General features: G+C 50.9%; 3 long non-coding RNA genes across 6 annotated transcripts; 1 reads left to right on the top strand and 2 right to left on the bottom strand.

Moving 5' to 3' along the window:
* Positions 1 to 9,409: 9,409 nt before the first annotated feature.
* LOC140701084 (uncharacterized) lies at positions 9,410 to 18,713 on the bottom strand. Its single transcript, XR_012079908.1, has 4 exons — positions 18,671 to 18,713; positions 12,183 to 12,527; positions 10,881 to 11,060; positions 9,410 to 10,461 (listed from the first exon to the last, which is right to left on the bottom strand). It is a non-coding gene; the product is annotated as an uncharacterized lncRNA (long non-coding RNA).
* On the bottom strand, positions 16,090 to 18,626 carry LOC140701083 (uncharacterized). Of its 2 annotated transcripts, XR_012079907.1 has the most exons (3): positions 18,390 to 18,626; positions 17,787 to 17,827; positions 16,090 to 16,749 (listed from the first exon to the last, which is right to left on the bottom strand). It is a non-coding gene; the product is annotated as an uncharacterized lncRNA (long non-coding RNA). The 2 variants fall into 2 exon arrangements; XR_012079906.1 differs by lacking the exon at positions 18,390 to 18,626 and having other exon boundaries at positions 17,787 to 18,000.
* A 78-nt stretch (positions 18,714 to 18,791) lies between the features above and the next one.
* On the top strand, positions 18,792 to 19,601 carry LOC140701082 (uncharacterized). 3 transcript variants are annotated; one of them, XR_012079905.1, is made up of 2 exons: positions 18,792 to 19,036; positions 19,450 to 19,601. It is a non-coding gene; the product is annotated as an uncharacterized lncRNA (long non-coding RNA). The 3 variants fall into 3 exon arrangements; XR_012079904.1 differs by having other exon boundaries at positions 19,383 to 19,601; XR_012079903.1 differs by having other exon boundaries at positions 19,326 to 19,601.
* The last annotated feature ends 4,893 nt before the right edge of the window (positions 19,602 to 24,494 follow it).

Below are 24,494 nucleotides of genomic sequence, written 5' to 3'. Positions count from 1 at the left end.
CCCAGGGCGGTACCTGATCTGTTTCCTCGGTAGGTTACTCCCCGCTGGTGCTGGCTTTGTGCTGTGTGTGTGTGTGTGTGTGTTTCCTGTAATCCCCAAAGCACAGAGTGTGAAGCTTCCTGGCAGCAATGGACTGACTTGGCTCCTTGGGGACTGAGGATGGAAACCTCTGGCAGCAGTGACCAGGTCCAGTTCCCCACAAGCCTGGCTCTGCCCTGAATGTGGCCGGAAGCCGTGCCCTGTGACACAGGGACTGGGCGGGGACGTGCGAGCTGGAACCCTCAGTGGGCAGCCTCATCCAGCAACAGCTCTCACACGGGGACCATGAGTGTCCCTGCCGTGGCAGCAGGTCACACAGCCTGTAGGAAAGAAAACTCCCATAACTTCTTGACCTCCTGCCACTTTTCATACCTTCCTGGAAGAGCCAGGGCCCCATAAGCTCTGGGCACCATCCACACTGCTACCACTCCCCTGGACCTGTGGACCGAGGAGCCCTGTTTAAGAGCACGAGAGACTTTTCAGGTACCTTCCGCAGCCCTCGTTCACCGTTTCCCTCTTCTGGAAGACTCTAGCAGGTGGCAGAGGAGGGTCCACTGGCTGCCCTGCATCCCCTACTCAGGGGAGAGAGAGAGAGGAAAGGACCATTTACCAATGAAGCACCTCTCCTTTCATCAAATTCCCCCTTTGCAACTTGGCTTAAACTGGGGACTTGGAAAAGAGCAGTCCTCCTGGGTTTACTCCTGGTAAGACATAATGGGTGGACAGCACAGTCCACCCTGAGACACCTGCCTGTAAGCAGGAGGTGGGTGGCAGACACAGATCCCTGCAGACAGACCAGGAAGGACGTCAGCCGCCACTGCTGAGGGGCCTCCATTTTGGTGGGAGATCTTCTGATGCCTGCTTGAGTGGCACCAGGCAATCTCCTTAAAATGTGAGTTGTGTGACTGTCCAGGTGTGGTCAGGCCAGAAGATCAGGAGATGCGGTCTGAGACTCCCGTTTCCAAGAGCAGAGGGAGCAGGGCCACAGAGGCGGTGGGGGCAGGGGTGAAGCACAGGTTAGTCCGGAGGCAGAGGGAGAGGCAGGCACTGGGCAGGGACGGGCTTTCATCACGGTTCATGCGCAGGAAGCAACGGACAAGGCAGTGCACGCGGGCTTGGGACTCTTCGGGGAAGAGTTTCCGCAGGCTCTGAGCTGTCGGGGCTGTCCTGAGCTGTCTGTGCCGGGGCCTGGGGTGCTTAGGGCCGGGGAACTGTCGTCCTGAGTGTAAGAGCCCTGCAGGTAAAGGAGGCGCTGGGCTGTGGGCTGTGGGCCCCAGGTGGGTTGGTTTGCACGTGGAAAGCATGCTTGAGGGCCAGGTGTTACCTCTTTCTAGGAATCGCTAACCCTGGGAGGGGCAGTCCCTCCAGGACCAGCAAGGCCCGCAGGTCGAAGCACCAGGAAATAGAGAAAATAAAAGACGGGATTAATACCCGTCCTCCAACCAATAAGCTAGTTCGTGCAGCTCAGCAGCTGAACCCCAGCTAGCGGCAGGAGGCTCATTTGGAGATAATGACTTGCCTTATAGTCCTTTGTGCTGATCCCTCTCCCCCCTCCCCCCCACCTCCAGTCCACCAGCAAGTCCAATGGGCTCCGGCCCCAAAACACCCCCTCTGACCTCGCGTCTCCTGCCCTCTGAGCCACGCCCCACAGGGCCTTGCCCGAAACATCGCAGAAACCCTCCAGCTGGGTTTCCCTCCCAAGTCCGTTCCCCAGAGCGGCCAGAGAGGGTGTTTTGCTATGGCTTGGTTTTGTCTGTTTGCAGTTTAAAGGATTCTTTTTTCCCCATTTTGTTTCTTTTGCAGTTTAAAGAATTCTTCTGTAAACATTTATCACAGCAACGTTCAAGCCCACACAAAACAAAGCGAATGTAATACCCCCCACCACCCAGCAGCAATACTTAGCAGCTCAGGGCCAGTCTCCTTTCAACTAGACCCCAACTCACTTCTCCCCTCCCCCACACTATTTTGCAGCAAATCGTTGACAACAGGGGATCTTTATAAACAAATTGGATCAGGTCACTTCCTAGCTTAAAAACCTCCCAGCTTCCCAAGGTGAAGCCCTACACATCACCAGGGCACTCGGAGCCCTGCTAACCCCTCTGATGGCATTTCTTCATTCCATTCTGGCCAGGAGGCCCTTCTGTTGTTGGACTCACTGAGCCGATCCCTCCCTCAGTGCCTTTGCACTTGCCGTCCTGCTCCCTAGACTGCCTACTGCCCTACATTTACGTGGCTGGCTCCACCTTGGCATCTACATCTCAACCCAGACTCTCCTCCCTCTCAGAAAGGCCTCCCCAGTGAGTCCCTCTCAGGCACCTCTACCTTGCTACTCTCCACCAAAATACTCTGAAATTAGTTCACTCGATTGAAAAATATGCTTGTTCTGAAATAAAAGCTTCAGAAAAGCAGAAACTTTGTTCAATATTATAACCCCATGGCTAGACTAGTGCTTGGCATATAATAAGCACTTGTAATTTGTTGAGTAAAGCCAACAGAAAAAAGAAGAAAAGTGAAAACTAATAACTTAGAAAGAAATTTTCCTGGGACACTTATAATTAAATTAACTGACTTAATTAAGCATCATTTATTAGGAAAAAATATACAAATTTGTGTGTGGGGAAAAAAAAAAAACCAACTCTGATATCTGTATCTGTGAAAGACGCTAAGTGACCTGAATTCTAATGCTGCAAACACGGAAAGAAAGTCAAGGGTGAAATGACTAATTTCAGTCCTTGGAATTAGCTCATCCTTCCAGCTAAAGGGAGGAACTTGTGGCTTATAAAGTTCATTTAGATGAGAAGGCTACCCTTGTCCTCTAAGCTCTTAATGCCTTGCCATGCCAGGAAAACAAAAAGCCTCTAAGGAGACAAGATTAATGAATTCTGAAATGAGAAGTAAAAGATTAAAATTTCAGTTCATTCAAGAAAAGCCTTCATTGAAAGCCTTTGAGTATCTGGGGATCTTTAGTTGATGGAACTCAAAATTATAAAGTGAAATTACCTTGTGCTTTTAATTATTTCACAACCTGTTTTTAAGACAAATGCCCACATAATTTATAAAATTGGTGAGAATCCATTCCAAAAATCCTCCTTTCTCCCCAGCCCTGTGCCCCTTTACTCTACACCTCACAGCCCGCCCGCACCCCGTGCTTCTCCCGAACCTCCCCGGTCTGAGAAGCGGATGCCCTCTACTTTCTGCCTGCAGAAACGTTTTGGAGAATGAGGTTCGACATTCCTGAACGTGAGTGTGTATCGCTTTACACCAGGCACGTGTAGTAAAAAGTTTCGTGCTGATTAAATTTGTATTAATCAAGGGAGTTACACTCCCTAGAAGGGTGTCCTTTTACAAAGCCAGCGGCGCCCCTTGTGTGAGGCCCCGGCTGGGCTGATGGAAAGCAGGCAGCCCCACGTGGGAACGGCCTCCCCTTCCAGAGGCTGGGGCTGGGCCAGTGACAGGGCGCCCCGAGCCTCCTCCCGCATGCCCCTTGTCTCTGAGGAAAACAACAGCATTGTTGGCTCAGGCGCTGGTGGAACAGTGCAGGGGCTGCCACAGGCAGTAAACCCTTTGAAGACAGAGATGCCCAGTGACCAGGGGAGCCCACGGGCCCTGCGCCCAGCGAGGAACCGGGAAGACACACGCCTGGCCCTTAACTCCAAGGCGGCCCCAGGCCTCCTACCCTCAAGGCCCTCTGCAGCTGGACTGGCCTGGGCTAGCCTGGGAGCTTTGGGCCACAAGTTTCTTTGAAGGAGCCACTTTGAGTTCTGCGGCTTGCATATGCCCGAAGACTTTGCACACATGCAACATCATTTTGAGCATTTTCTGGGTGCCAGCAAAAGCCCTTTACATGGCTAGCTCATTTAAACCTCACAGGTCTCTGAGAGGTAGGATTAATACCATTTTTACACTCAGTTGAGAAAACCGAGTCATGGAGAGGTATGAAACCTACTGCCATCCCACAACTAGTAAGAGGGGGAACCAGGGACATACCCAGAGCCACTCGACAACAACATCCAAGTTCTTGACCACTAGCAAACATAGAGCCAGCACAGCCAGAGATCAAGAGCACAGACCACCCCCTCCCCACTGCCTGGGGTCAAATCCCAGCTCTGTTGCTTTTAGCTGTGTGACTTTAGCAGGTTGCTAAATCTCTCTGTGTGGAATGGGAATAATGATAGGACCCATCACATGGGGTATATACAAATTAAATCAGTTGCTATAGGTGAGTGCTTAAATGGTGCCTGGTACACAGTAAGTGCTCTGTGTCTGCTCTTGTAAGTCCTACAATACTTCTTCCCATCTTACATAATCCTATCTTGCTGGCTCCTTTCTCCCCCTGTTCATGGAGGACACCTAACCCCCTGCAAACCAATGCCAGTTATTTCAGGAAGGGGGACTTCCTGGAGGAGGTCCTGTACGATCCCACTTCCAGGCTGCCATCTCTTTCTCTCCAGTTGGACATTGTTTGGTGATGTCCACTTTCAAGGATGCTGCTGCCAAGGGGCCTAAAACCTTGTCTCCAGGGCCCAGTGGACATGGTGGTCTCCCCAGATAATGTGGTAGCCACCCCACCCTGGCCAGAAGGGCGGCTGGGCCCTGACACTCAGGCCAAGCCAGCTCTGTTCTCTGAGCTCTCACTGTGCCAGATCCACACAGGGCCAAGCTGGGTGGCCTGCCTACAGGGCCTTGGAGAGCACTTAAGGGAACTGGCTTCCGATTTTCTCTCACAGAATCCATGAGCTCATAGGAGGCTGGGCTGAGGGTCGCATCAGAGGCAGAAATTAGAATTAAGCCTTCTCTCCAAATGCCTGAAGCTCTGTTACCATTCCTCTATCCTCACCTCCCCGCCCGCCGCCCCTCCTGTCCCCATGCCCTCCCTCAAGCCAGGGGTTCTCAGCCTGACTCAAAGGCCCGGGGGATGAACCCAGGAGGTCTGCACTGGGTGACCCTGAGTGCATGTGCATTTCTGGGAAGACCCCCATAGTGATTGTCATGCTCTCAAAAGAGGGTCATGAACCATAAAATACCAAGGATGCTGGCTTCCATAGGGTCAGTCAATCTGTTAGGCTGACTCTCCAGGCAAGACCCTGAGCGGAAGTTAGGCAGGCAGAGGGCCTGTAGCTGAGAAGTTCCTGTGGGAGGGGAGCCATCAGCAGGAGGGGGATCTCAACAGGGATTCTGGGGAACGACCACCTAGGAGAGGAGTCCCATGTTGGGCAGAAATGCTGGGCCTTTAGACCACAGACTTGCTCTGAGGTGGGCCTGGGCAGCCTTAAGGAGAGTATGTACGATCGGGTCTGAAAGCTGAGGCATGGCCTGGAAGGGCCAACAGCTGGAGGCTGTCAGCAAGCCACACTCCTTGTAATGGGCCCCGTGCCCTTTCTGGAAGGGAATCTGGGCGGTGCATCTCTGTGCCTGCTAAGTGCCCTGGGCAGCCACCACACTCAACTCCCGGCTCGGCCACTCCACAGCCCAGCAGACTTGCCCAGGCAGACCTGAATCCTACAAGTGGCCCAGCCTAAGCCAAGCTGGGGCCCCTCACCCCTGACTTAGTAAATACCGTGTCCCAGAGTCCTGGCCCTGATCTTGACCTGGGGAAGAGAACCAGGAGGATGCTGGGAAGGAGACCTTAAAGACAAGGGAAGTCTTTATCTTATGAATAGATTGTATACACGTTGGTTGTTTAGAATATGGAATATGTTTGCTCATGGAAATCCTATTATAAATGGTTCCAAGGCTTTTTTTTTGCAAAAACGTATCAAATTCATAATGATGTCGACATCGTAAGAAGGGTCATCCTGAGCTCCCCCCAGGCGCGGAATACCCCGAGGCGGATCTCCTCTGAGTCGCAGAAGGAACCCTGCAGAAGCAGTCTGGGGGGAGTCAGGGCTGGCAGGGCCGGTCCACAGCGAAGGCACTAGAGAGACATCGAGCAGGGTTGCAGAGGGACCAGGGATCTGTGGCAGGAAGGTCCCTGCGGCAAAGATGCGCTACCCTTGCAGGGAGGTTACGCGGCCTGTTTATTGATCGGGTTTCTTGCCTACCGTCAGCCCAGGACCCTTTGCGACCACCCTCACGGAAAGGCTCAGCCAGACTGGAAGGAGAGCGCGAGCGAGACCCTGCAAGCTCTTGGTTAACCTCTGGAATGCCGGTGCCTCCCATCCCAGAGCGCCTGGAGCATCAGGAGCGCGCCCGCGGGGGACGTTTTGAGACTGGCCACTAGGTGGCGCGTCCTCCCTTCCCTACTCCGGGAGCGCGGGAGCGCGGGAGCGCGGGCACGGGGCGAGGAAACCAGTCGTTTAATTGCCCTTTAATGAGAAGGCTGATCCCAATGTGCCTCCCTCCTAGGGAAAGCTCCGGGCTTTTATCAAAGGGAACGGCTTATTTATCCTCTTACATGAAGAAGCATCAGTTAAACACATTAAATGTGACCAGAGGGGGAAAGCATCTAAGGGATGGAATACAGAGTTGTTAACCATTTAAAAATGTCAAATCACCCATTCTGGTATCCCTGGCGGGTAGACCGGACCTGGGGTGGGTCTCAAATGTGCCTCGATCCCGTGTAGACTCTCGCCCTCCCCAGACAGGCTGAAGGTTGGAGGCTTGTCCAACGCTCCGCTCCGCATGTACCAGGTGATCTTTCCTTCACACTAATTTTTCGTCTTAGTCTCACATGGACACTCATGTTGTCAGGAGGTTCTTTACAATTGTGGGGGTTGAAAAATACGGTCACTGTCTACTTGATCTGTACGGCAGATTCCGGAAGGTGCCATCGTCTAGACCAAAGTACGCAGATCCAACTGGCTAAGTATGTGCCCAGTTATGAGGTATTTGGCAGCAAAGTGTGCACCAAGAAGAAGTGAATTGAAGTCTTAAGCAAATGCCATCGTTCTAAATTCTAAACTATTTGAGATGAGGTCAGTGCAGGATGTTATTACGGCTGCGGCTTAGTACATTATACAGATGGGCAGGGAAAGGCCCTTAGGAGAAATGCCTGTCTTTCCTTGGTTCCAAAAATAGTGATCTCTGAAGTACTTGATTGCTTTTATGTTAAACACTCATCCGTTTCCCTTTCTTCATTAACTCCCAGTGCCAAATTTGTGGCCCATTGGAAGGAAGTCTATAAACCCGCACAGTATACTTTTTATTTTCTCTCTCATTTCCCTGCTGGCTCCATTTTTATGCCATCACCCTTAGCTTTCCTTTTCCCTTTACTCCTGTTTTTAGTGCAAACTTATATTTTGTTTCTCTTTCGTAAACTCCCTTAAGTCCTTATGGAACAGAGCAAAATTAAAATAAGATAAAATTAGACATCAGATGCATTCTTTCTGTGGGATAGCATTAGGTCAAAGGGCTCTTGAGTGTTTGTTACCTGTAATCCTTTGCCCGAATGGTCACATTTGCCAATACTACCTACTTATCAGCACCTTTAATTTTGCTTAACCTTTCATTTTGCTTAACCTTTAATTTGAACACCTTCAAACGGTGTCTTCTAAACTTTTCTCTTTTATATGTAATACACAAAGCCTAATTTTTCTGATTTTCTAACTTCAGAAAGTATATTCTAATTTCTCAGAGGATTTATGCGGTAGATTCATTTAAAAATTTTTTTAATTAATTTACAATGTTATTATAAATGGTTTCTAGGCTTTTTTGCAAAAGTCTATTAAATTCATAATGGCGTTGAAATAGTAGGAAGGGTCATCCTGAGCCCGGAAGATGCCCCTGGCAATCCCGTTTCACTAGTCTAGCTGGTGCCTTCAAAACATTCTAAGAAACAAAAAGTCATGGCAGGGTTGACTCAAAAACTCAGATATCCCCCAAGAAATAGAAGTTTTCGGCTGCTGTTGCTATGACAGATATTCAGACACTTTTTGAAGGCCCCAATTTCTGAATCTCAAAGATTCACCCCCAAATCTGAGCCCAGTATGTGCTCAGTACTATTTGTTAAATGAATCAGTGAGTTCACACAACCAAACCAAGACCCTGGGGAAGAATGGCTGAATCCCTGGTTCAGGCCTTGGCAGTTCCACCCCCTGGGGTCTCCAGGCAGGACTGGCCAGCTTTCAAAGACATGAGGATTTGCTAAAATGATGTCACCGTGGTTTTCTGAAGGAGGGAGTAACTGGCAGGAAAAGGCTGGTCTCTGGGAAAGGCTGCCTTCAAGGAGAAAGACTTGGTGGGCCAGGAAACTTCTCTGGAAAAGCGCTTGGAATGCGGTCCTTATATCAAACCAGGCCCTCCCCCCGCCCCCACCTCCCCTCCCTCAGGAGTCAGGAGCTCGCCTCGTGGCTGCCAGCTATGCGTGGCTGCGATCCCGACTCCCCTGCCTCCTTCTCAGTGTCTGTCCTGAGAGGTGTTTTTATTTCCAAGGGTTTTATGTCAGGGGCCGGGCCTGAAAGTTTAAAAGAGCTCTCAAAAGAGGGTAATTAGTCTGCGAGTCTGGGCCACGTAAACAACTGATTTCTCTAATTCAGTTCAACAACTGGACTTGCCAAGGACACACATTTTTACTAAAAATATGCGTTTATGTTAGAAAACTTCACCGTTGGTGTTTTTTCAACTCAACAGACATGTCTCGTTCCCCCTGGGTCCTGCCTCTTTTGCTTTCCCTGCGACTCCTTTCTCAGAGTTTTTGAGCTCCCAGCACTGTGGGGCCAGCTTTACCAGAAGCAGACGGTGCTGGGCGCAGGGCTTCTCAGCAGGCTGGAAACACTTTCCCATCCAGACTCTCTCCTTGCCAAGGAATCAGGGGGCCTGAGGGAAACGCTTTCCCTACTATGTTTACAAAGCACTAAATTTTCAGTCATTAATTCCTTTCCTAATGGAGTTTCCTACTAGTCACTGAGATAGCGGTTATGACCCTGAAAGATCAAGAAAGCCATCAGGGCCTAAAGTGACGTGGGAGGGAGGGACAGACTTCTCCGGCTTTAAAGGGAAATAGTTTTAATATCTCAGTCACTACCTCACGCGCTTGTTTGTTTTGTTTTCCTTTCCAGAACATTCAGAAGTGTTGTGTAGATGCTGACCCATCCCTCCTCCGTGCCTGTGTTCTTTGTCCTGAGGGTGTGGGGCTAACCTCTTCCCCATGCCACACCCCTGGGGGAAGGCGGGAGGGGAGGTGCAGGGTCTCAGCCCCCAGGGACAGGCGCAAGAGCTGGGGTGCCCAGAGTTCCAGACAGAGAGGGCCCTGTTTTCCTGGCACTCAAATTTCTCCTTGGAATCCGGGCTTCCAGGGAGACCCTTAACCCTTTCAGGGCCACCAGGCTGCAGGGAGCTGTCCTGCTCTGAGCATGCGCCTATCCATCCCTGGAGGAGCCCAGGTCACCCACTCCAGATTCTGGGGCAAGAGAGGGAGAGGGACACGATTCCTGGTTGAGGCCCTGCTCCCAGTGCAGGGTCACAGGAACAGCCCTCCCCCTGGGCCCTAACAGCTCAGCAATGAGCCTGGTGAATATTCCTCTTGACTCCAGTGTGGATTCATTTTCTAGAGAATGCCCTGAGGCTCCAGGCGGCTGGGAGTGTCGCTGTGGCCAGAGGGGATGCAATGAAAGCTGTGTTGGCAGGAAAAGCAGCAATTTTCAAAATACGGCCCACAGACCTCCCACATCAAAATCCTGGGGGAAGTATGCAGACTCTCCCCGCCCCCACCACCAACCCCGCCACCTACAGAATCAGAATCTTCCCAGGGGTTGGGGAGTGACAGATGTTTGATACAGGGAAGAGACCTAAAGGGTTTCTGCACCAGCCTCTGGACCCCTAAAACAGGCTGCCTCCTGGGCTTCCGTGAGAGTCCGAGCAGACTTCCCTCCCACGTGCGGAAGTACTCGGCTGCCTGGGAGGGAACGCTGCCTGGAGGCTGCTGGGGACTTGAGGCACCGCTTCCGGGGCAGTGGTCCACAGGCTGTGCCTGCCTCCCCTCCAGACTCTGCAGTCTCCCTGTGCGCACTGGTGTTTCCAGCTTGACGCCCCAGGGTAGGATCTAAGAGAGAGAATTCGAATCCCTCCAGAAATCCCTCCATAGCATGGATTTCGGTTACCCTGGCGATAGCCTTGCTCTCCCTGCTGCCTATTTGGCTTTGGATCTGGGCCTATCCTGTTCGCATCCCTAGAGACACTGCCATGAGCAGTCTCTGATGGAGGAAATTTACAGAGAGGCCCAGAGATCGGGGCTGCCTTTAGCAGAAGAAATTCTCTACTTTTGTTAAATGAAGCCAGGGCCTCTTGGCCACCAGGGCGCCCTTTGAGACCTATCTCCTCAATGAGACTTTTGAAAGGATACTGGAATATTCTTCTTATGTGAGTCTTTCCTCTGTGCCATGCCTGTAGAGACAAGAAGCCAGGAGCCAAACCCTGGCCCTGCTTCTCAGAGCTGTGTGGTCTTGGGTGTATCACTCACCTTCTCTGAGCCAGAGATTTTCTTATCTGTAAAAGAGAAATAATAACAACAATAAAGATAATGTTCCTGCAGCGTCAATGAGATGAAGCTCGAGCCAGGTGCTCTGCTGGTGCTGAAACATTTGTCCCTTCCTCTCCCTGCCAGGAGCCCACACCAGGAATTTAGGTACCGGGACACTCCGGGAAATGGTACCAGGGAGCCGTTCTAACTGGCTAAGTTTGACATCCGATCTGTCCCACCTGGTATTTATTGCTGAGTTTGGGGGAGATAATTATTGTTAGTATTTTAAAGCAGCAGCTGTCCAGTCTGCGGAAGATCCCTCCCAACAAGGCATATGCTCCACCAGGCTAGGAGCAGACGATGCCAAAGCCATCTTGCTTCTTGGATTCTCTGCTGAGCCCCGCCGTGCTGGGGTGACTCTGCACAGAGTTAAATATTTACGTACATGTCTGTGGAACAGTCACCAGTCTGGATGCACTGGGAGCCAGGGTGCGACACACTGGCCTCCACCTAAGTGTCTCGGCTTCAAGAGACTATGTTGAAGCCAGTACCCGGAGTCTGTTGGCCACCAGTGGCTGATGGGTGGCAGAACTCTGTGGCCTGTTAACTGGCTTGGAAGCGAATCCTTGAATTGGGAGAGAGAGAGAGAAAGGAACTGTAATTAAAACTTCCCTGGGGCAGAATTTCCCAGTGACGGGAATTGGCACTTTTCTTGTGAGCTCTTTAAGTTCCAGACACTAAGCTGGGAACTTTACATATACAGATCTTCCTCGCCGGATGGTGGGGTAAAGCCATCGTAAAATGAAAATATCTGAAGTCGAAAGTGCATTTAATACCCCTAACCCACTGAACATCACAGCTTAGCCCAGTCCGCCTTCAACGTGCTCAGAACACTTACGTTAGCCGACAGTGGGCAAAATCATCTAACACAAAACCTATTTCATGACAGAGTGTTGAACAGCTCACGTAATTTATCAGATATTGTACCGGAAGTGAAAAACGAATGGTTGCCTGGGTCCAGAATGTGAGCGTAACTGGGGTTGAGCCCCGTGATCACGTGACTGACCGAGAGCCCAGCATCACCAGAGGGGACGCGCCTCGTGTCGCTAGCCGGGGAAGGCTGCACGCTCACAACGTGAAGTGCGGTTTCTCCCGAGCGTGTGATGCTGCTGCTGCGCAGTCATAGAGAGGACAAGGCCTAAGTCGAACCATCTTAAGTTGGGGACCGTCTGTACTGAATCTTTTAACCCTTACAAGAGCCAGAGAAGGGACTCTTATTGCTGTCACCAAGAAACGAAGGCTCAGAGATGTTAAGTGATCTGCTCAGAGAACTGGGGGGTAGGGGGTGGCCCAGAGTCGGGCGCTCTCCCTGTGGAGAAAGGGAATCAGTGCTGCTCTTTTTAACCCTGAAGCCTCGTCAGGAACCTGCTTTCAGAGACCAGAGAGAAGGCTCGTGTTGAGGGGAACGCCTCCAGTCTGTCTCGGGCCCACGCTAAACCACTTCCTGATGCTTCATGGGTGCCCCCTGGGCAAGCACCGTCTGTCTCACCGCAATGTATATATTTACTACGACTCAAGGCGATGGAAAGACAGCAGAGACGAAGAAGACAGAAGAACGCAGGATGAAAGTGCTACACTGTCTCCTGTGAAAAAACCCAGGAAGCCACATTACAAGCGAAGAGCCCACCTCCCCCTTACCTCCCCCTGCACCCCTCCGGGGCATCCTCCCTCCACTCTGCACTCTGACCTCGGGGCTCAGCCACAGCAGACTCTTCCAGCCTCTGTTCCCTGGGTTGCTTGCAGCCACACCGGCGTCCACGTTTCCTCCTTACACAGCTGGGTGCAGGGGCTCCCTAGACACCCCAGGCGACAGGTACAGCTTGCTTGTTCCCCCCTGGTTTATGCTCCTTTGTGCAGTGTCGTAATCGCACGTTTGGTCGTTTGTCCTCCTCTCTGACCTAACTGCAAGGCCTTCGGAAGACGGGCCTTCCTGTAGTCAGCTATGCCACCCCCGTACGTCGTCCAGAGCTTGGCACGTGGAAAACACCCGAATGGCAGTGCCGAATGGCAGAGGGGTAGAATGCATGGTGACCTGGGGAGAGAAACATCGCATTTTCGATCCATAGTCTGTGACAGGAAGGGTCTGATCATTGCTCTCACCGCAAACTTAACGCAGTACCTTCTCACGCAAAGATAGCGAGACTCGCTTCCTCAGATAGCAAGCAAGGCCTCCCCGCCTCCGAGCGCTCTCCTCCAGAACAGCCGGGGACCAAGCAGTGACCCAGCGTTCACAAGATCCTAGGCGAACAAGAATAAGGAAACCCCTAGAGTTCGAAGATAATTTTTAAAAACCTGGAAAACTAAATTTTAAAATCTTTAAGCAGGTATTTTAATAGATGCTGGGCCAATTCATTTCACTTTTGAAGAATCACCTCCACTCCAAAGTGTACATTGAGCACTGCCAAAGTGCTTGAAGCTCTGAGGAACATTATTAAGCCTTACTGCTTACAAACTGCTTTATGCTTCCCAGCACATTTTCACAGAATTCCTCCTGTATTTCTCCGTTTCCTCCTTGTGGTGAGCAGAATGGTGGCTCCTGAGATGCCCACGTCTGAATTCCGGGGACCCTGTGTCTGTGGCCTCACATGGTAAAAGAGACTTTGAGAATGTGATGAAGGACCTTGAGATGGAGACCATCCCGGTCCATCCAGGTGAACCCAATGTCATCACCAGGGGGGTCCTTATAGGAGGGAGGAGGCGGGGGGTCAGAGTCAGTCCTGAGAGATGAGGTGAGATAGCAGATGGTTGGGGTGACGTAGCCCTGAGCGGAGGGAAGCAGGGGCCTCCAAAAGCCGGACAAGGCCAGGGAGGGATTCTCCCCAGAGCTTCCAGAAGGAACGCAGCCCCGCCGACACCTTGCCTGTAGACTTCTGACACCCAGAGCCACGCGGTAATGAATTTGTGTTGTTTCAAGCCACTGGGTTGTGGTCATTTATGACAGGGAATTTAATGCACACATCTTTACAATGCAGATAACACTAGTCCTTAGTGCACGGGCTGTGCCTTTAGCTGAGACACAAACGACAGAAACTTAGAACAGGCCAGCCACGTGGCCATTTGTTATTATTATCACAGAATTACTATGTTATTGTTACTTATTTGGGAGATGTTTGTTCTTTGTGAGGTAAGCAGGTCCACTTCATATTCATAAAATGAACCCGTATTAAGTCCTTGCTAGACACCAGGTCCTCCAGGAATGCCGGGGACCCGAGAGGACCCCTGGCAGCTCCTGGCAGGTAGGGGAGGCAGATGACTCGGCAAGGAAGGCCAGCACGGGGGACAAGGCCAGTGAGCATTGTGCCCAGGATTGAAAGGGGCCAAGAGGAAGGATCTCTGGTGGGGCTAGGGGGTGACTGGGGAGGTCCTTCTGATGAGGAGAGCTTTGAGCTAAAAGCCACAGACAGCAGAGGCCACCGGGCAGACAAGGGAAAGTGGCCACGGGCAGGGGGAGCTCTGTATGGAGGAGAGGAGGGGCAGCTGCCCCAGAGCCCACAGCCGGCACCAGACCTGGACCCTCTGACCCCTGCCCCTTCTGACAAAATGAGAAACAATGACAGACAAATAAAGACCTAACATCCTGGTCAGTCAAATCACGGAAACCTGTGGCTTAAAAATATAAGATACGGGTGAAATCAGGTGAAGTTAGCGTCCACGGTCCTTCAGAAATTTGCAGACATTGCCCCTAAGTGACTATGAATTCGGCACCCACAGCAAAGGGTAAGTGACAGACCAGTCGTTGGTGACTCCCCTGACCAGCAGCTAAGCCTTGGCCGTGGACAGTCCCACTTGTTGAGAAGAAGGCTTTGAGGGGCGGGGTAGAGCGTGGCCCCCTCTGGGGACAGCAAGGTTGTATCCACATGTGTGCCGCCTTCCCCCACCGTTACCTCCAGAGCCTGCCCTGCTGTCTGCAATTGCTGTAAATCCTCTGGCCCCACTGATCCCTAATTGACCCCAGATTCCTGAGCACCAGGAGCCTGCCCGACTTGGGTATGGCCGGCCGCCCGGCCTGAGTGGCCGCCGCGCACATGTCCGTGGGCTGCGGTCCGGTGAGCTCGGCCTGGAAGGCCTCCCCCTCGACAGTGAGTCCGTGAGCCCTCGGCCGGGACCCGCGTCCTCTGGCTGCAGCAACAACAGGCCGTCTGGGAGCGAAAACGCGCGTTGTCTCTTCTGTGAAGCTATTTAACACACAGGCTTTAATTTTCTATGTCTCTGGCCGATAAAAACTCTGTCCGCCTGTGATTATCAAATAGCTAGCTGTTACCACATGGGCTGGTTTTAACCTAGAGAAGTGTGGGACGTGGCTTCACTGCATGCAGACGAACTGTCCCTTTGCCCCAGGGCCCACTTTGAGCCTCAGCCAGCTGGCTTTCAAAATCTCCCATGGGTGAGTAGGTGTCTGGCTGAGTACAGCTTATCCACCGCCCCATCCCTGATGACAGGTGGCCCCAGTTTTATCTGGAGCACAGAGAAGAGTGGGTCACTGCGTTGAGAACTCGCTCTGCACGTAAAGAGAAAGCCAGAGCATCGTCTGTTCCCGGAGGCTCTGCTGGAGCGGGCCGGGGGTCCAGGGAGTCACACTGGCTGTGGACGGCAAGCAGCGGTGTGGTCAAAGGTACTTTGGCAGCCTGAAGGAGGCTGCATCTAAGCCCCGCACTAAAACAACAGGGCATTGAAGCCAGGGGTTTATTGGGTGTTTCCAATAAAGATGCAGAGCCCAGCACTCCCCGGGGAACCCCCAGCACAGGAACACTGTGCACATTCATCGGTGACATCTGCACGTTTAAGCTCTGAGGCAGATCCAGACTCGGGGCCCCCGTGCCCTTCCAAGCATCCTGCCGGCCTGTCTCTGAAATCAAAGCTGTATGGTCAGATCCAGACAGAAGGAGGAGTGGTGCTGAGCCTCAGAGAAGCATTAAACACTCAGAGAGGAATGGCTTCTTGATTGTAGACAAAAGTATGCTTTCCTCTTAAACCACGAACCTGGAATGTGCCCTCTGATGATGATTACAGGCCGAATCAGCACTCAAGTGATGGAAACCAGGCCCTGTCTCTGCTCGCAGTGTCCAAGCTGCAGGGCAGCTGTGGCCTAATGAGATCCAGGAGCCCTGCCTGGCTCGCCAGCAGGCGCTTGGGGGCTGGGGCACACAGTCGCTGTTCTGAGGGGCTCCCTGCTCAGCTTGGGGGCTCAGCACCCCAACTGCCTGACCCCCAGGCTCCACAGATGTGAGCCAGAGTCAGCCGCTCCCACACTCAGACGCCTGGCTCGGGTGACAGGAGGGGGTGTGGTACTGAGGTCAGAGCATCTGAACAAATGGAGTCCTCCCCTGGCCACCTCCCCAGCTCAAACCGATGGCCTGTCTGCATCGGAATCTCTCATTACCGCGCTCACTGGATCTGCAAAATGCAGGTAGAGTTTGCTCCCTTTGCACTTGGTGGAAATGATGTCTTTATTCCACACAGAACGAAGCCCCAAGATAACACACCCACAGTGACAGTAGATGGCTCTAAAGGGAGGGGTGAGGGATTCCTGCCCTCTGCACCAAGCTCACCTGGCCATTCCACCTACCCCATTATAATACAAGCTCACGTTTGACGAGACTGAATTTACTGTATTTATTAAGAACCCAAAGCAAAGCACGCAGGTCCGCCCTCCACTTGCTGCCAGAGCAGCTCTGGTAAGATGCTGCTGTTGACGTTACCACAGGAAGGAGCTCCGATCCGAGATGCCGTGGTCATTGTCTCTAAAAGCAGTGGTCCCCCAGATGGAGGGTCAACAGATGAAGACGATGCACGTGGCCCTGGGGATGACATTCAGTCATCAGAGGCACACAGACAAGGGGTGGGAAGAGGGCTCAGTGGAGACGTCAAGGCAGAGCACTGTTCCGGTCCCCACAGGACAGTGGACCCAGACCTGGCCTTGTGAATGGGAGGGAAATGCAGCCAGTGATTAATTCTCTGTCGTTTTGGGTTGCAGGGCAGGTTCCTTCCAGCCTCGTCTCCCCCGTCACCGTGATTGGAGCCACTGGCCCTGAGACACAGAGCATTCTCGAGAGGCCAGACACCTGCTCATCACTAACCTCACTTCATGTCATCGCAGATGACGTTCTTAAAGGAGCTCTGATTTCTGAACAAGAAAGAAACATGCCTTCTCCACAGCTTCAGCACAAAAGATGACCTTCAAGAGGAGACATCCAACTCTGGGGGGGCATGTGAGGAAAGCACTGATTTTCCACAGTTAATGGTCTTCAAACTTTCTGGCAAAGAAATCACAGTACAATTTAGACCTGGCCACACTCCTGGAGGAAGTTTGCTTCTCTGTCCAGAGTCCTGAGCTCTGAGGAGGGCAGCAGACCTCTCCAGATGCGGCTGCAAGGCCTCTGTGGCCCCCGGGAGGCTTCCTCAACTAGATAAGTCAGCAAACTCCACCTCTCCCTCAAAAGCAGCATCTTCTCACAAATCAAACGGGAACTTCTCTCTGCCCCCTGGCTTCACCCACAGGGAGTACATGCCAGAATATACTAGATTGTTCCAGAACTTCCTAGGAATTCTGAATGCCCGTACCCCCTGCTAGGCAACTCAGCTCTCTGCTCCAGGCACTTCCAGGCTTCAGAATCCTCCAACTGCGGTTTCTTTCCCGACATGAACGGAGCTCGAGTCCAGAGACCGGGTGAGCTTTGTGTGTGTAACCGTCAGTGCTCCAACGTCCCTGCTGCTCTCTGCACTGCACTCGCTTCTCCCTAATTTCTACTTACAGTCCACAGCGGACGTGTGCGCGGCAGGAGGGCCCCACCTGCGAGCCTCACCCAGGAGTCGGAAGCAGTTGTGTTCCATGCGCCTCCTCTGTGTCAACATTCAACAGAGAAGCTCAGCACAGCTCATACCACAGGACATGATGCCTGCTGCTCTGCCTTCCCGGGCAGGTATCAGCTGTCATTTACTGAGCACTTCCTACCTGTCAGCGTCTAACTTACATTGTTTCCAAACCCATAAGATGGGTATTATTGTTTCTGATAAGACATGAGAAAACCAAGGATCAAAAAGGTGAAGAAACTTCTCTAAGATCTCACACACACGCCGAGAAATCAAGCATCAGTTGGGCGGGCCTGGCTCTGAAGCCAGCCTTCTCTCTAGGACCCCACTGCCGGGCAGCGTCTTAAAAGCCTGAGGTCTGGGCTGAGCCTTTCCTCCCTGTCCTGGAGGTTTGCCCCGGGGGCTGGGGGGTTTCCTGTGGGGAGGGACTCTCAGAGCTGAAACCAGGACATTTGGTCGCTCCATGTGTGAGTGTGGATACCTGGACGTTAAGGCGGGCCTCAAGTGTAGATGCCGGGCTGCCTGGAGCAAAGAGAAAGATTGCTGCCCACAAAGACGCTCCCTGCAGGACAAGGTAACGTTCTCCAACTTTTAAGAAAAGTTTCAGCTGGTCTCCAGACTAGAATCTTGATCATTTGGAGGGTGTAGACAGGACTTGTCAGTGGACAAGATTTACCAAACATTAGAGAAGCGTCCTCAAGGTTTTTGTTTTTGTTTTTGTTTTTGTTTTTATAAATGCAAGAAATCTAAAACTAGTTAAAAATTTTGAAAATATTCATGGATCCAATGGACTTACTGTCCTCAAATGCTCATCTCTGAGCAGGTTTCAGGGCCTACGTCCCCCCAGAACTTGATCCAAAGTCTGTAGATGCTCCTGCTCCAAGGTCACCAGCAGTCCCTGGGCCGTCTGCCCGCCCACACACCCACCCTGCACGTGACCCCATCACAGCTTCCGCAGCCTCTCTCTGGGCTTCTGCAGGTGTCATTTAGACCAAAGCTTCTCCTTCCTACTGAAACCATACTCATCCTCACGCCTCTCCTCCTCCCAGAGCCTCCCTGATCCCCTCCTTCCGGCCTGGGTCACCTGGGCACCGTCCCTCTCTATGCATGTGTGTTTGCCTCCACTCTAGGCTGGGAGACCTGCCAGGAGAGGGCCGGTGACTCTTCTTCCCGGGTTCCCAGCATCCATTGCAGTGCTGGGCATACAGATGCTCAATAAATGTTTGTTTCAATGAGATGGAAACGGAGCTATTTAGTGCACGCTGGCCATGGAACTAGCCCAGCTCCAAAGGTGCTCTGCTCCAGGTGGCAGCCCCAGGCGGCTCCAGGCTTACTTACTTGGTCGAGCTCGAGCTCGGAACTTACCATCAGCTTCTAGCTGGTGCTATTGGTCCCTGGCTGTTGTGGAGGCCACCCCACTGTTGCCATGGGAACCAGCCACTCACAAAGCCTCTGGGGCCCCTGAACTCCTCCCCCGCTCCCTGCTGCCAGCCTTCTCAGTTGCTGCCATGGGAACTGCCCAGGTGCCAGAGCCTCCCCCCAGCCCACCCCTTAGTGTTGCCTGGGGCCAGAAGAGGGGGCTGGGCTTCACTGGGAATCGAACCACCCCACCTACAGCTGCTTCTGTGGAGAAATGCATTCAAAGTTCCAAAGCGACCAGCCAGTAAATGCACTGAGGGAGCTGGTCCTGGGAGATGAAGCGTCTTCACTCTTGGCAGCGCGTTGAGAAGGGTGAGAACCAAGAAGCAGGCAGGATGGGAAAGCAGAAGAGGGATCAGTTCTCCTTTGTCCACAGAGTGGCTTTTGGGGGATGTGGGGAGGACTGACACTGGGACAGGGGCACCAGGAAATGTTGTCAGAGCTGCTGATGGTGGGTCCCAGCCAAATTTTACCAGTTGAATTTGGGAAGTAACCAGGGGAGTGTTTCACAAACAAGGAAGCTGAGGCTCAGAGAAGTTAGCCAAATCCATGTTCTTAGCATCTTCCCGGGCACACATTGCCTGACCTCCCCTGCAACTAGGAGAGGCCAGTTGGCTAGCCAAGGGACCTGAGAGGGAGTGATGTGGGCCACTTCCAGGCCTGGTCTTAAAAATCTTCCACGTGTGTCTCCTCATGCTCATCCTCTCCTGGCTGGCTGGAATGAGGACGACTGAGAAAACTTGGAAGTGACCAGTGAAGAAGGCAGAGCCTCTGCCAATCCAAGCCCCTGAGCAGCTGTGCTGAACTGAGTTGCCCACCAAACTCTGCCCCTACCCAGTATTGCCTGAACAAGAAATAAACCTCTCATGTGACTATACATGTTGAGATCTGTTTGTTACAACTAGTAGCCTCCCTAACCGATACGTTGGGACAGTCCTGTCTAGCTCTCAGCTTCCCTGGACTACATGTCACAGGAGTAGAGCCAGGGCAACCCGTGGCGTCTGAGGTATGGAGGCTCAGTTGGGAAGGTCCAGAGATGCTGGGATCAGAGCTGTTCTGTTCATCACAGCAGCTACTTCCTGTGCTCTGGAGGATTTCCAAGAAGTTGGCTCCAAGACAGAACATTACTGGTTCACATAACATGTTCTCAGAGAGATTATGGCTTTGCTGCATGGTGTCTGATATTTCAAAGGTGTTCTGCCAATAGGCGCTTGAAAAAATGCTCAATGTTGCTAATTATCAGAGAAATACAAATCAAAACTACAATGAAGTATCACCTTACACCAATCAGAATGGCCATGATTAAAAAGTCCACAAATGATCAATGCTGGAAAGGGTGTTTGGTGCAGTCACTATGGAGAACAGTCTGGAGATTCCTTAAAAAAGCTAAAAATAGAGTTACCATATGATCCAACAATCACACACCTGGGCATATATCCATAGGAAACTAATTCAAAAATATAAATGCACCCCAATATTCACAGAGCACTATTTACAATAGCCAAGACATGGAAGCAACCCAAGTGCCCACTGACAGATGACTAGATAAAGAAGGTGTGGTATATTTATATAATGGAATACTACTGAGCCATTTAAAAGAATTAAAATAGTGCCGTGCAGCAACATGGATGGATCTGGAGATTGTCATACTAAGTGAAATAAATCAAAAAGAGAAAGAAAAATACCATATGATAACACTCACATGTGGAATCTAAAAAATGACACAAATTAACTTATTTACAAATCAGAAACAGACTCACTGACATACAAAACAAATTTATGGTTACCAAAGGGCAGAGGGGAGGGTGGAGGGATAAACTGGAAGTTCAGAATTTGCAGATACTAACTACTATATATAAAATAGATAAACAAAAAGTTCTTACTGCATAGCATAGGGAACTATAGTCAATACCTTATAATAGCCGATAATGAAAAAGAATATGAATATGAAAAGGAATATATCTATCTGTCTATCTATCTATCTATATATCTATATCTATATCTATATATATATATATATATATATATATATATATAGCTGAATCACTATGTTGTACACCAGGAATTAACGCAACATTGTAAATCAACTATACTTCAATTTTAAAAAAGGTGTTCTATAAATACTTATTAAATGGATGGATGGATGGATAGATGGATGATGTCTTCTACTAGGAGGGAATGTCCTAAATATAGACTTGGCAGTCTAACTGAGACACAAGAAAGAAGATAAAGAGAGAGAGCTTCTCACTCCAGTGACCACGCCCTCTTACTCTATGTTGGCTGGTCCAGCAGGGCAGAGAAGAGCAGGTGACCAGAGGTGGACAGGCCCAAGGAGGCAGCAGACATGTGGCGTGAGTGGCTCCTGCTGCTGGAAATGCTTCTCAGCCATCTCCCCCCCCATCCCTAAGGGCTCAAGATGCCATGTAATCAAATAAAAGCACAGGCAGGGTGCTAGTCAGTTAAATTCGAATTTTAAATAAACAACTATTAACTGTCCTCATGATGCTTGGGGTGTACTTACACTAAAATACTATTCACTTTTTAAAATCTGAAATTTAAATTTAACTGGTGTTCTATACTCGATCTGGCAACCCTAGCCCAGGTTGCCCAAGAAGTGATCTTGCACGGACTAACTCGGCAAACATCGGACCAAAGACCACTTTCAGGGACTTAAGTCCTATCGTCAGCAATGGTTTGGTCTTCAGAAGAGCCAGGAGGTAGACCTCTGACAACTTCACTTGGCCTCTTCCTTGCATTTTGGAAAGTACTCTATGCAGGGAAAATGGCAGATCTATAGATAGGGGTCCAAATTAGAACAGAAAAAAAAAGCCCTCAAAAAACAAAACACAAAAACAAAAGAACCCTTTGGCCTTCAGTCTACTGGATCCAAAAAATAAATCCTTCCAACCCAGTGACTGTTTATGAAATATGAAACATATGGCCTCATTCAGAATAAAACTTACAAAATGGGGAGAACACGGGGCCCTTCAGCTTTTAACCTTTGGAAGAAGTCTCTGTGTTTTGTATTTTTTCACCCAAGATTCTTGAAACAAACATTTTCCACATGTAGTTACTGCCGCTGTCGAAATGTACTATTTAATAAATAAACCCACTGTCAGCACAGGATTCTTGGTCAGCATCTGTCTGGATTCTGTTGTTCTCCCTTTAGACTCAACACTATTTTATTTTCTTAATATTTCTAGAAGCCATGGAAGAAAGTTCTAGAAGTAAAGGGAGTCTAGTCTCACCTTTTGCCCCGACACTGCTCACATTACAGGTTTACATTAAAATCTCCTTGGAGAGAAAAAAGTAGGAGGCCTGAAGGGCTAAGCCAACCTCCTTCCTGGGTAGCAAGGATGGGCCAGGACCACATCCTCACTGGGCGCTGTGGCTCGTGTCAGCATCAGAACTGAGCGCTGCATCAGAGCATCACATCCTGACAGAAACTCCGCCATCATCACCCCCACTGGTCACGTGCTTTGCTTGTCATTGTCCCCCATCAGGGCACTGATTTTCATGCGTGCCTCTCTGCAGTCTATTCCCCACCCAGAAGCCAGAGGGGCCTTTGGAAAATGTCACTCCCTGCTTTAAACCTCCAATGAGTCCCCAGTCCTTTCACAAAATAGCTGGACCCTTTCCTGTGGGCTCCAGTGCCTCGTGACTCAGTCCCTCCAACCCCATTCTCACCTACTCTCTCCATCATGCTCCCCAGCACCCCACCCCACTGCCCCGACACCAGCCTCCTTTCTGCTTCTCGAATACACCTAGTTTTATCCCCGCTTGGGGTTCTGAATGAGCTGGTTACTGTGCTTGGAAAACTCTTGCCCCAGGTGTTTGCCTGGCTGCTGCCTTGTTATTCAGGTAACAGCATAAAAGCTGCCTTTCAAAGCAATTTGTCCAGATCATGAAACCTAAAGCAATGCCCCTCCCCCCTTCCCTCCGTACCTCTTCACCCTGCCCCGCTTCATTCTATCGCAGCGCCTACCACTATCTGATAACTTGTTGTTAATTTGCTTATTGGCCCATGTCCTCAAAACAGAAAGTAAACTTCAGGAAGACAGGGACCCTGTTTGTCCTATTCAACACACGTCCGCGGACCTAGAACAGCATAGCACATTGTAGGCTGTCCATACGTGTAGACTGACTGAGCAAATGTCTTGCAGAAACTTTCAACGTTTCATCTTGTCACCAGGCACCTCATGAAGACAGAAAATACACAGACTAGTAACACTAGCAAGTATTTATCCAGGGCTCACTACATACCTAAGTAATTTGCGTGTATAATTAATTCTCTTAATCCTCACAACAGCCCAGGGAACTCTGTCACATTACAGATAAGGCCTGATGGCACAGGTAGGAAATGTCCTTGCCAATGACCACACAGGGGATCAGAGGACACCTGGCTGTACCAGGCAGTCCAACCCCAGACTCTAGGAGGAATCACTCAGCTGTGCTGTTAACCCCAAACAAAGCCCACATCCTTGGGTCCAAGCTGGGTTCTGGATGATATCTCCCGTGATGCTTTTCGTTGTCTATGTTGGTTCTTTCATGCTGTTTGTTGAGTTCTGGTCGTATGTTCAGTGTTAGGAGGAAAGAGAACTAGCTGTGATTTGGCAAGACTTAGGAGAGAGCCAAAGACTGAAGGTGAAGGAGGATCTTCGACAGAGCCACCATCTTCCATGTGCACCCACCTGGCCACCGGCCATTCACCCATCACCTAACCACCGCCAGGCGCCATTCTGGACACATTTGTCCATCAACAGGTGGTGAGCACTACTGAGGCACAGAGCGAGGTAGGGGCTGGGGTGCCGAGGACAGAAGAGGACTCTGCTTCATAGGCTCCACATAGGAATCTGGGAGCAGAATGTTCCAGGCAAGGGGACAGTAACTGTTGAGGTTCCGAGGCAGGAACGTGCCTGGTGTGTCCCGGAGACAAGCAAAGATTGTGTCTGAGATGCAGGGAGCACTGGGCAGGGAGGGGTGGGGGAAGGGAGAGGACTTACAGGTGCTGTAAGGTATCTGGATTTTACTGTGAGTCAACAGGAAGCCATGGTTTGACTTACATGTTTGGAGGGTCACTCTGGCTGCTCAGAGACTACGGGGCGTGAGCATGAAGCGGGAGGACCAGCTGTGGCAATGGTTCTGCCCCCTAGTGGACATCCGACAGCATCTGGAGACATTTTTGGTTGTCAAAACTTGGGGTGGGGAAGTGTGCCGAGGGCTCTGCTGAGTATCAGTCAGGGATATGGTTAATCATCCTACAATGTACTTGAAGCCTCCAAACAGAATTGTCCAGCCCCAAATGTCAGGAGTGCCAAGGCTGAGAAATCCAGAGTTAGGGGATTACTGCAATAATCTAGGCAAGAAATCTACCCATTAAATAGCAACTGAGCACCTACGTGTGCCCGGCAGTATTCCCTCCAGGAACTGAAGATACAGTGACGAACAAAACAGACCAGGTCTGTGCCTTCACAGAGTTTATGCTGCAGTGATGGTGGAGGCTTAGAACAGGGTGGAGGTGACAGAGTAGTGAAACGGCCAGGTTTTTACAATATCTTCTGGAGGTAAAAACCAACATGATTTTCTGAGGACTGGGTGTGCACGATGAGAGGAAGGGGAGTCAGAGGTGACCCCAAGGCTTTGTCCTGAGCAGTGGGTACAGAGTTCCCACTTACTGAAATGAGAACCAACGTCAGGGGTGGGGCAGAAAGTGATTTGGGGGTTGAGGAACTCAGGATTTTGCTGTGGACATACTAAGGGAGAAGAAGGA

This window comes from Vicugna pacos, chromosome 14 (genome assembly GCF_048564905.1).
Source record: "Vicugna pacos chromosome 14, VicPac4, whole genome shotgun sequence".
NCBI classification, from domain to species: domain Eukaryota; kingdom Metazoa; phylum Chordata; class Mammalia; order Artiodactyla; family Camelidae; genus Vicugna; species Vicugna pacos.
Note: the sequence above shows the minus strand (reverse complement) of the source record. Positions and strands in the feature narration are given on the sequence as shown.